Source organism: Scomber japonicus, chromosome 12 (genome assembly GCF_027409825.1).
Source record: "Scomber japonicus isolate fScoJap1 chromosome 12, fScoJap1.pri, whole genome shotgun sequence".
Lineage (NCBI taxonomy): Eukaryota > Metazoa > Chordata > Actinopteri > Scombriformes > Scombridae > Scomber > Scomber japonicus.
The window spans coordinates 13,261,885-13,274,620 of NC_070589.1; positions in this window are offsets into that span (position 1 = coordinate 13,261,885).

A 12,736-nucleotide genomic window follows, 5' to 3' on the forward strand; every position below is an offset into this window, starting at 1 on the left:
AACTTTGTACTTTTAGGGAATAACTGCAGAAAATGTGTAATTCTTTCCCAATATCTCCCAAAATTTTCAAAAGTCACTCAAACCCTTTGTCGGCTTGAGTGAAACAGGAGGAACCAAGTTCTACTGAGGGCAGATAAATGAGAAAATAAAACAAAAGAATGTGAGAAACAGAGCAGTTTGAACCGAATCAGATTGAAGACATGATAATGAAATGCTAATGTGATGCTAATGAGCAGAGGGAGGGAGGGAGGGAGGGAGGGAAGGATGGAGGGGGGAGAGTGTCAGGTAGGAGGTAAAGTTTGGTTAGAGAGCGAGCTGGCGAGACAGCAGGCAAATGGGCAACGCTTGGGTGAGCAGTGAGTGGGCTACCCATGATGCCTCGATGAGAGAGGAAACATTAAGCGATAGAAAGACAGAGAGATGAGAGAAGGAGAGACTTGGGGTGGAAAGGCCCTGTGGGCTAATGAATGCTGATTAATTCTCAAATTACATTTCAAAACTTTATTGTTTCTTTTTTCGCTGGTGCACATTCTCCTTCCAAACCATGTCTCTGTCTATTAAATCAGTTGTATTCTTTGCTCATTAATTTACACTTGCATGTCTTTAAAGCCCCATTAAACTCAGGTTTAATGCCATCTGAAGCAGTAGTTACCCATACCACAACAACAACAACTGTTCAACAAAATAATTCCTCAGCTTCCACTCAGCTGTTCTTCCTGTTTCCATTCAAGAAGACTGCGCTCCTCTGTGTCCCTTTCTTTGTCTTTCTTTAACTGAGGTTTTTCCCTTTCTCTTGGCCAAATTAGGGGCATGGCTTGAGGTACGGTAACACTGGTTGCACCACCACTTTGGTTTAGACTAAAATAACTAAAATGGATGGATCACCTCTGAATTGTGTCCGGGCATTCACAGTCCCAACAGGGTCTAAGGATTTGTCGTGCAGATAGTAAAAAACTTTGGGGCAAATAACTTGGGAAGCTAGAAAAAGTCAACTATACAATTTTGTGTTAGATTCTAATACAGCCTACTCAGATTTAATTTAAGCAAAGTAAAGGATTAGTTCAACATTTTGGGAAGTGTTTGCTTTCTTGCTGGGAATTAGATAAAATAGTGATACACTCTCAGGTCTGCACGGTCTGCCTAACAGCCACACTCCAGAAAATTACTGGTTCTGGCTACAAAAAAACAAAAAAACAAAACAGTCCTGCACAAATCCCACATGAAACAACACATTTTTTTGTGTTTTGTTTGAGACAAACTTTTGATGTGTGGCAAAAAATGACATGAATGAATGATGATGATTTTGAAATGTTTGTGTTATACCAGTGAAATTTAAGATTTGAGGCAGTTGGCATTCATAATTCAAAGAAAGGAAAGACTATATGTACCAGTGTTGCAGATCAGATACTGTAAAATCCTGATCCAAAGATAACAAAATGCAAATGTTGTACATGCAAAACCCGAATAATGACACAATATTAAAACCTATAATGTATATATATTTTTTGTGTCCATGTACACAGAGTGAATACAGAAATTGTGTCAGTTTCACCAGGTTATTTCATTATTTCAAAATCTTCCTCCAAAAATGAATTTTAATAGCATATTTCTTAAATCCTGATACCAATAACATGAAACAAATTACTATTTCATTGAACTCACTTAACTAATAAAGCCTACCTTGTTCATCAACACCATCAATAAATAAAGTTTTAGTTATAAAGTTAGTTATTCCTTTCTCTCTCCCTGTTTATACGTCTGTCAGAGAGACTCAACCTGGACTCCGTTAATGGTGCCACTCCGTCTTTTCTGACACAACAGCAATCACAGCTGCTTCATCTGCTCCTGTCAATGTCTCAGAGTTAAAGACCCTCTGAAGAGACGAAGAGCAAATATCTTTTTGTATGCCTGTCAGGTTTTCCGAAGCTCTTACAGGCCAAGAGCATACACCTGCACACATATGCATCCATCAGGGTTGGGGGAGAGGGTGCAGTACTGGGAAAAAATGTGATCATCTGCATCCCCCTGATGTGGAGGTGAGAGAGAGCATCTCAATGGCAGACGAGAGCAAATGGTAATATTTAAAATAGGAGACACAACTCCATTTCTTTTTGAACCAAATATTAATGATCTTTCATTTGGATCTCATCACAGATGCGGCCGGAGGAAAATTGCATTCTGTGTGGCACAAGTCTGGGAAGACATGAGATAGGATAATAGCCAATAGGTGTTTGGAGAGAGTGAGTCAGAATGAATGAGAGAGAAAGACACAGGGAAACAGAATTGACAAATTCCCATGATGGGTATGCCATGGGGTGGGGGGAGTATGTTGGGGGGGGGTTGAAGAACAGGAGTAGGAACAGGAAAAAAAGGGCCAAAAGATTGGAAATTGAAATTTATGACATTGAAAATGACTATGATGGAGACAGAGCCAGGTCCCTCTTTGCTCTCCCCTCTTTGGTAGCAGTCAACCTTGCAATGAGGGCAGATCAAACAAAAATAGGCTGTTAGGGGGGTGGGTGGGTGGTGGGGTACGGGTGCTGAGCACTGTGGATGGGATGAGAGCGGGGGAATGAAGGAGGGAAAGCAGCGGTGAAGGTGGAGGGACGAGAGCAGAGGAGGGAGGGATAGAGGGATGGGAGGGTGGTGTAGACAGAAGTGAAGGAGGACATTAAAGGAGGAAATGATGATGTTGTCAGTGAGCGATGTAAATCGCAGCGGCTACATAGTCAACAGATACAGTCGGCTGGCTGTGCGGGCCAGGGCCTGTCTCAGCTGCAGTGGCACTGACAAATGGAATATTTTCAGAGGACTTAATCAGAGGAAAATGGGCTTTCATCTGCTCGCCTACCCGCTCTGCCGCTCGCACAGAAAAAATGATTGCCTGTCGCTCTTCCTCTCCCTGTCTCTTTCTCTCTCACAGTCATTGAACGTGGCCACTGAACCCTGCAGAGGTTACAAAAAGGGAATTTATCCGTTGTGTTTTACAAAAGGATGTAGGGACATTGAGACACACACAATCACACTCACTCTCCATAATGGACTTTGATTTGAGAATGCTGATAGGTGCTTAAATGCAAACTGAAAGAGCACATTTAAAAAGATAGATTAAAATGCCAGACACTTTTATAGACTCAAACAAACTTTTTTTTGCCTTGTGTGCTGGTGGTTTCAGTGCCGCAGGTGACTGGATAAACACTAATAAATATTTCGGCACACCCCAGTAATCAGTCATTCATCAGAAGTCCAGAGGAACAGGGAGAACTTAATGTGCCCTGTGAGAAAGTACAAAGTGTGCCACACTGAGACTGTCCTGATATATCTGAAACATTCTCATCATCTACTCAATAAAACCTATTACTTGTCATAAAGGCCTCATTTCCTACAGTTGTGTTTGATGTAGTACCTCGGCTGCTCTGTCCATAGGCCCACAGGAGCAGCAGATAGGCCTCCGTGGAACAGACAACAGTGACATGATCTATTTCTCCTGTGATGAATGTACCAATCTGCTGCCCTGTTGCCCTGTCCGCCTAATTTGTTATGATGTGACACCATCTAGACTCTTTTCTATGATGATGAACTTGCTGCTAGTGTGTACCAGCAGGTAAGTGGGATGAAAGTGTCAGGATGCTCTATGATGCCAGTGAATCACTTTAATTTTATAGGGTCATCACTGGCAGAGTTCAGTTATAATTAGTTAAATAAAATTAAAGTGATAGTCTGCAACTTTTTTGTATGTTTTTTATCACTAAATGAAACCATACAATTGTGATTTTAGTCATACCCAGTTTTTGAAAGTTTCTTAACACTTCTCATACACATTTTTAATTTAACACTGCATAAAAGTTTAAATTTCAGGAAGGGGGAAACAGGCTGATCATCTCAATGTGCCCGATCAGTGCTGCATTAACCACACTGCATAAACAGAAATCACTTTTATTGCTATGTACCCCCTTGAACAGCACAGAAGAAGGCCAACTGCAAACAGTGAAGTGGTGCAGAGGAGTGCATCAATAGATACAACAGATGATGAGGAGCATGGCACACATGAGTGATTTTTGTTTTTTACTCACATGTTTCTATATTGTTTATAGCTCAGTCTACAGGGGTCATTATTTTATGTTTTTGTCAATATTTAACACATAACACCACTGTAATGCCAACATATCACCATAATAAAGAAAAACAAAGAGGCTTGTCCATATAAGTAACAAGAATCTTGACGAAAAAGATCTCAATGAAATATTTTTTAAGATTTTTTTGTTTTATCTGAAGTTTTGGGTACATTTACTTATAGTATAGCATTCCATTCAATTTTGGTACTGTTTTTAAGTGCCAGAGGAAGAGAAATAAACATATTCTAAAACCAATCTGATGAAGGTTTGGGTGATGATGAGTGTGAATGTGCCATAAGAGCTGAGAAGTAAAATACCCCATGCTCAGTCAAATCCCTCCATCCAGTTGACCTCATGGCAACAAGTGCCCATCTGCACTGTGGTGAAGTCAGTCAGGGCAGTGGGCCGTGACAAAGCACAGATCAGCTGGCAGGGCAACAGTGGAATTTGTCACCTTCTGCAGCAGCAGATCAATGATAATTACCCGGCTGACATGAGTACAGTTATAACTTTACAGGATCAGGAACAGGGGGAGAGGGAGATGAAGAAGGAAGGGATGAAGGGCTCTGGGCCACACTTAGCTCAGAGCTGATCGATACTGTGTGAGATATGGCTGTGACCAGCCCCGAGGCCCGGCCTTATAGCAGCTCAACAAGCCATTACTGCCTTCCTTCATGGGGCAGCTGGTTGCCTGGAAGTCCACGGCAAGGGCTTGTGTGTGCTTATTTGTGTGTGTTTTCAACAGTGCCAAAAGGAAATCCATTTGGTTTGGCAGCTCACACATCAGTATCAACCTAGTAAAATACAACAAGTAATACCCCATAGAAGAGTGTTTAAAGAGATAATTGTTCAGCTTTCATTCCAGCTTGTTTTTGACACATGTTCACTGGGTACCACAAGACATAACAGGTGTCATGTTATTAAAAACAGAGAGTTTAATCTGAAATAACGTGTATTAAGGAGACTTTGGCTCTTTAGCTGCTAAATGTGCCTGTGTGTTTATTGTTGGTCGGGTAACAGTAGGTTTTAAGAGATTTTCAACAGTTGCTTTCTGCTCCTAACCTGGAAAGTGTGATGAGAGCGCTAAACCAAAACAGGAACACTGTGAGCAAGAAAACCAAAACAAATAACCGACCACATTAAAAATTTTAGTGGAGCTAAGAGAAAACTGCAATAGTCAAGTGATAATGTTCTGTGGGTTCACTGGGAGAGAGAACCTTTACATTAAAAGTATGATCAAACTGATACTAATTTGAAATGATCAGTTAGTGCAACTTTAAGGTTCATAACTTTAAAAATACCATATCAACAAAGAAACTCAAAAAGAGAAATTTGACATACACTCGAGATTATGTTTGAATAACTGTTGGTGCTCCATCTTCACAGAGTGGCAAAGTCATTCACAACATACACACACACTGATATAACACCAGCTCATTATGTCTGCTGTTTGGTGGAGCTCTGTGATGTCTACTGCAGTAATGGTCTCATTCAGCCCTATTTTAAACTGGTGTCAAGGTAAGACACAGATTTGAAATAAAGAAAGGAAGAGGAAAGAAAGAAAGAAGAGAAGACTGCGAGGGGAGAGTTGAGTGTGTGGTCAGTGAAAGCCCAGGGCAAATCATCTTCATCTCCAAACTTATCCTCTGAGATCTGCTCTCTCTCTCTCACTCTCACTCTTGCTCTCTCTCTCTCTCTCTCTCTCTCACACACACACACACACACACACACACACACACGGTTCATAGGTTGGCAGATGATGAGGTCTCTCTTGCAGTGTCTCATAGCCCGGATTTGTATTGTTCCGCCTGAATGTGAATCTGGGGGTTTCTGAGCGTGTTGATAGCTGCTGCTGGGAGCCTTCACTCTGTGGAGGGTGAAGAGATACTCTGATGACCTACTTAAACTGTCTGAAAATGTCCAGAGGAATCACAAAGTGACGTCAGGTAGCTGCAAAACAAAGAAACTGTTTTAGCTCATGAAGTTAGCTGGTTCATGTATTTTCTGTATAACATGTTATGAAAAAGATCTTTATTGTCCACATCTTCACAAAAACCTTCAAACTATTTCCAAACTTGGTACAAGAGACCAAGAGTTAGGCCTCGTCCTCCAAATAACGAACAGGTCTGAAAATAACTGCGAATCATGCAAGTTGGTACTTGCTGTGGATCAGGAAGAGAGACTAAACAACATGGAGGATTATAGAGCCGAAATTATTTATTGTGTGATAAAAGCACACACACAAAAGCATGGTGGTTCCAAATATGATGGTTGATTCATCATTTTAGTCACTTGATATTTACTGCAAACTGAAAAGTTAATTAAATGTTTGTTTTCATAAAATGTCACATTGAATACTTAGGATATTGTTTGGTTGTTGGAAAGAAAAAACTTAATTTTTTTCTGTGACCGCAAGTTTTATTTATAATATTATTCAGGAGCACAGATTGTGCTAACAGTTGATGCTTACTTAATTATATAATAATTGTAACAAAGCACATTTTTTGGAGAATAATTTTGGTTTCATTTTGCCTTTTTTGAGCAATGTTAGTAGAAATTAAAATGTTGATGACGATCATATAGGGATAATTTTCGGGATGACTAAGGACAATAACTAAATTTAGGAGAGGTCTTGTATTTGTTTTTGTCTTTCAAATGTTCCATTTTTCTTACACCGTGAAAGTGGAACAGAGTTTCATTGTGCATTTTTGTATAATGACAATAAAGATGAATTCATAAACCTCTAAAAAAGAACAGTCCTCCACTTTAATCATGGATGACTTTCCATCCTAAACCCTCACTTTAACTACTGATGCTTTTCAATGGGCTGATCTAGCCCATCCACACATAAACACACACAAACGCACACACCCCTCCATCCACTAATCTATAGCAGACAAATGAGGCCGGGCTAACAGAGTGGGGCAGAGAGAGAAAAGATTGACTCGGTGAGAGGGGCCTAATTAGCAGAGACTCATTAGGAGTCTTTAAGAGGCTGTGATTAGGGATGTTTGTTCACACAGCATGCTGCTGCTGCTGGGCTTAATGACTGGGACTGATCGCTAGCTAGTTTACCCTACAGCGTGACTGGGGTTTGAGGAGGGTTGAAGCATGAAAGAAGTGTACGGCTGTGTGGCTGCGTTCCAAGAGTCATTTGTCTGCAGCTAACTGATATTAAACACAGGAAAAAGAGCATCTTCAGGCTTTTTGACATACTGTACACCTGTGACAGTGCGCTAAAATGATGAATCCCACCAGTGCTAAGCTAGAGTGTAGGCATCATCCAAGGTAGACTATAGGCATTGAATGTTTAGTTTAAATACTTTTGGAATATTTGGGGGAATACATTTTGTTTCAGCATTAAGCTAGAGCAGGGGCTGATTAGTTTAACTTAGCGTAAGACTAAAAGCAAGGGGGAACAGTTAGCCTGTTAGCAGGCAACCCATCCTAAAACTACAAACTGTTATTTTTACAATTCTGTTTGTGTCTAGATTGACAAAAAATATATATTGTGCTTTGGAGGTATAGGAATACTTAAAAATAATTTTAAATTTCTGTAGAGAGCAAGGCGCTGTTTCCCCCATTTTTATGCTAACCTAATAATCTCCAAGCTTTAGCAGACATTCTCATCTAACTTGACAAAAAGGCAGAAAAGTGTACTCCCCAAAATGTCAAACTGTGTCTTTAAAGGCTGAGGTCAAGTCAAAGTTTGTTTTAGTTAAGGTTGGGGAAAGAGTCATCTTCAGAGAACATAAAAACAAGTCCTGAACTGTTGCTTAGTCACAGAGCACAGTTTGCATCTTGTTTGAGTGTTAGCTAAGAGCTAATCAGGGTGCCGCAGCAGTGACGCATGATACGCCTCTATGTTTCCCGTCAAGCTGAGAAACTTAGTGGCCTGTAAGGCTCAAACCCATTTCAATAATCAGTACAGTCCTAACACTCCCTTCCCCCACCAATTTATAAGTTTACCACTGAGCTCAAGCTCTTGGCTTTATAAACCACAAACCCCTTCACTTAAATCTGATAGGAGTCCCATCGCTATTGTGATACGATTTCCCCCCTCGGAAGTCCGTCCATGATCCCGCATTTCCCTGAGTCCCTCTCGTTCCACTTCCTGCACTGGGGTGGATTGTCTGGAATAAACTCCAATCCTCCTTAAAAGAAGAGAGCAGAGAAAGGGGGGACGGGGGGAGTAAAAGCCAAGAGGATCAAGGATGCGAGGGCCAAAGTAGAGGATCTGACAGAGCAGAAAGTAGAGTTAGCAACTCCGTCTTCTGTCCTTGAATTCCTCCAGCTGCTGTTTCTGTTTATCTTCCCCATCATCCACTAACTTGTGTTCTTTTTATCCATCCATCCATCATTACATACATGACATCTTGCACTTCTGCCCCTGGCCACTGGGCAGTGCTGCAGCAGTGTGCCTCTGTGGTGTTTGCAGTGGCGCATTTGGTTGCGGCAAGTGATGGGACTGATCCATTTGTTTGTTTTGTGAATCCAGGATTTGCAGAGATAGATTAGACAACAAAAGCATATGGAAAAGATAAAGAACACTTAGGTAATGGATTTTGGCGGTCTTTCTAGCACAGAAGAGAACTCATCCTCTTTCCATCACTCATCTCTCCTCCTTTCTCTCTGCTCTAAATATGTTTGTTGTTCTTTTTTTTCTCCTCACAGACACTTTGTGAGAAAATAAATAGCTGTAGCTGTTAGAGAGAGTGGAGGGGTCAGCTTGGGGAAGAGTTGGGCACCAACCAGAGCCTCTCCTTGGGTTTAATGAGTTTTCCTACAAAAAAATACGGTGGTATGGGTGTTGTTAAGTGGTTGACAGCAACAGTCAAAAGTTTGGACACACTTTCTCATTCAGCTAATTGGGAAGGAAGGCATGTCCAAACTTTTGACTTGTATTTTGGGTGGATTTGCTTCAGTTTTATAATAGGACTGCACACCTACTGCAAAAATAATCACTATAAGAATTAGAGAAATTTTATCGTCAGGGTAAACAAAAGTATTTTCTTAACACAGCACATGTGCAATGAAACTCTCCTCTACACAAAACCCAAAAAAGTCTGAATATCAGATGAATATCAGACAAATGCATGATGAGGATGATGATGATAAAAAAAAACACTGTTGCTCCCCTTTTAGTTATTTTTAGTTTAAAATGGTCTTATTGACTTTGCTCAATCCCCACATGCAAAACATATTATAGGTACATGATCAAAACTAAAATGCGCCTTTTGTTTACTTATGTTTCACTCCCATCCTATACAAATAAACAGAAACTGATGCTGGCCAAGAAGGGCATTTGACAGGGCAAGTATGGATTATAGAATGCAGGGTGATTAGTGCGTATCAGAAGTGTGTGTGTGTGCTCATGTGCCATATTGCAAATAACACTGTACTGTATATTGTGTCGTCTATAAGCCCATGGGGGCTTGACGTTTAGAGCTTGTCAACGCATGGCACAGATAATGCCCATATCTCAACCGCTGAGGTATTTAGTGAACAGGGATATTTGTAAGTAGTGCTAAATATTCCAGCTTGCAGTGACCAGTTCTGGGTCAAATCGTGGATGAAGTTTTGCTCAGGCAGATATTGACCAGTTGAGGTAATAGAGCTAACCGTAAATCATCCCTCTATCTACAGCTGACTTCACTAAATCAACACTTTTATCCAAGGACTTGTACAAGAAAGTGAATGCTGCCTTCAGCCTTTCTGTAAATGCAAAAAAGTTTTAGTTTATCAGTACTAATTCCCGTTAAGAAGAACAAAAACAACTGATTTCATATGTGAAGGACTTTCATGTAAACCAGTTTCACAATAGTTTTAATGATGAAGTCTGCACCTCCGTGCAGTTTATGTCATTAAAGAAGAATAATTTGAAAATAATCACAAAAACACCTTGTTTCATTACATTAGTGTAATGGAAGAACATTAGCTATAAAAGTGATTGAGTTTAGAGTTTAAACAATACTCGCAAAATAATCATCGCTAATAGATCTGAAAAACATCATTATTGTTTTATGAGGGGATGGTAAGCATGAAACCCACACACATACGCACAAAAACAGGCAACAGCACATATAGATGTACTGTATATGCACACACACACACACAGACACACACACACACACACACACACACAGACACACACACACACACACACCAACAACAACACGGGTCTTTTAAATAACAAGTAGCAAACAGCTTCAGTAACCCAACTACTCTGAATTATCACCTCCTTGCTTGTGGCTGTTTATGAATACAAATTGAATTTCCACTGCAACCTTGTCGCAGTCATGCCTCATTTGATTTATTCCTTAATGAATATTTCCCCTTTCAACTCAGGAGATGGGAAAACATTTCCACACTAAATGAGACCCGGCTTTTATTGTAGCCCGTTCTTTCCTACGTCTACAAGTACATTACACTTACGCTTGTGTCGCCGCTTTAGATTGAACAAGCCTGCTCCATTTTGTGTGGGCAACAAAGGAAACTCATAGGGTAAAAAAAAGAGAAAGAAAGTGGGTTTACCTGCTGTTTGTAATGGTGTGTTGTGCTTTTTTCTCTCTCTAATAGCTGCACTCTGAAGTTTTTTTTAAATTTGTTTTCCTACTAAAAGACAGCAGCATTTCTCTGTCTTACACTGAATTAAGAAAATGTCATATAAGTTAGAGACAGATAAGAAGATCTACATATTGGATTCAGAGACTAAACCCTCCATATCGACTGACCACTGTGACAAAGTTGCTCGTAGCCACATCGCTCAACCACCACTGTTAGACAGATTCCACATGAGCACCATTTACCTGTTAATGTTGTGTAGATAATGTGCAATTGACTGTAGGCCTGCTAAATAATGCAGAGACTTGTTTGGGCCAAAAGGAGAATTTAAATAGTATTGATAGGCTAAGCTGCCAAAGTGTAGAATGTATGCAGTCAGAAAGCCTCACTCTGTATTGATCAAAGAACGGGCTTAAAACAGAATAGCTCAGAGTTTTCGAAAAAGGAGGAATAAACAAGGAAACAAAGGAATGTGCAGTGGAGGAAGGACTGGAAGGTGACAGAGGAAGAGGCTGAGGGGAGGAGGAAGAGGAAGAGGAAGAGGAAGAGAGATGATGTTGATAGAGACGGAGTGAGAGTTAGACAAGGAGACATCGCGTGGCCGTCTATCCATCCAGCGCATTGCCAGGGGCAACGGGAGGAGTAAAGTTGTTAATGAGTGTGTGGACAGCGGTGTCAGGCGGAGCGCAGGTCCATCAGGGAAATGAGACGCTGGGGTTCTATTATGGCCCCAGGTGCATTATGGGAGGACAAAAAGGAAACTTTGGTGGAAATAGATTGTAGACAACAAAAAGAAAGAAGGAGAATCCACTTGTTTATTTATTTTATTCTAAATGTTGGCTTCTATTGTTCATATTGTTACCCCCCCCCCCCACTTCATTTAGTCCCTTCCTATACTTCCTTCAGACATGGCAAACGAAAAAGTATGATTTTTTTCTACTGTTTCTACTTTGTATCTTCCTCCTCATGTAATAATGATCATTATAATAATAATAATAAATCATTTTTTAAATTATGATTATTATTGCTGCATTTACATGACTGTGTACACTGTACTGTTGGATAGTTTAATCAGTAACAATATATCCAGTTTTATAAACAGAGTATATGTTTTGTATGTAAAATTGTCTGCAAAGTAACTATTAATTATAGCTTCAGATAAAATGTGATATTTTTTAAAATAAAAAGCAGTAGAAGGATGAGGCAGCATAAACTGGAAATATTAAAATACTTACTTGTTACGTATCACCTCTGTTTATTCACCACTTTAAATCTTTTATTTCCATTAAAGGTTAAAATAGAGGAACATCTATAGGAAGAGTTGACAGCATGCTAAGTATGTTTGTTCAAATTTAAAGATCAAATTAGTATCACTGTTATAAAGAGAAATGAGATGAGAAAGTAATCAATAAGAGAAAACAGCTGCCATCTGTTAGGGTGTCTTTCATCTTATCCAGTTTAACCATCACATTAAACTAATAACCTGGCTTATCTGTTCAGGCTGAAGCTACAAACAATCATCAGTGTGTACACATAACCAGATGCTTTTAAGTACGGACATCGTTCCACATTTCATTTCTCAACATTTTGACAATATATGTCTGCTTCTGTGTTTTAGTCTACTGTTACAAAAAAGAGAATATTTTGCCTTTTGGAATTTCTTCAGGTCTGCAGATGTAACAGCCAGTACCCAAAGACTATAAACTGTCCTGTCATATCATCAGTCATAGAGGATAATCATAGTTATATGTTTTTGAAGCAGAACATTTCTTCTTCTGGCAACTACATATATGTGAATGGATCTGTTGTGATGAAGAGTACGGTTTTGTTGTAATTTGGCGCTATATAAATAAAGATTGATTGATTGATTGATGATATTCATTTCAGTCTGTTGAGTTAATTCAACCTATGTTAAGCAGTTTTAACAGCAGGTCATCATTACAGTGTTGTGCTCAAATCTAATACTCATAAAAGTCAAACTGATAAAGGAAAGCTGATGATATAAAACCATACAGCCACGGTGCACAGAACAAACTGCCTAAACATGAAAAACAGAT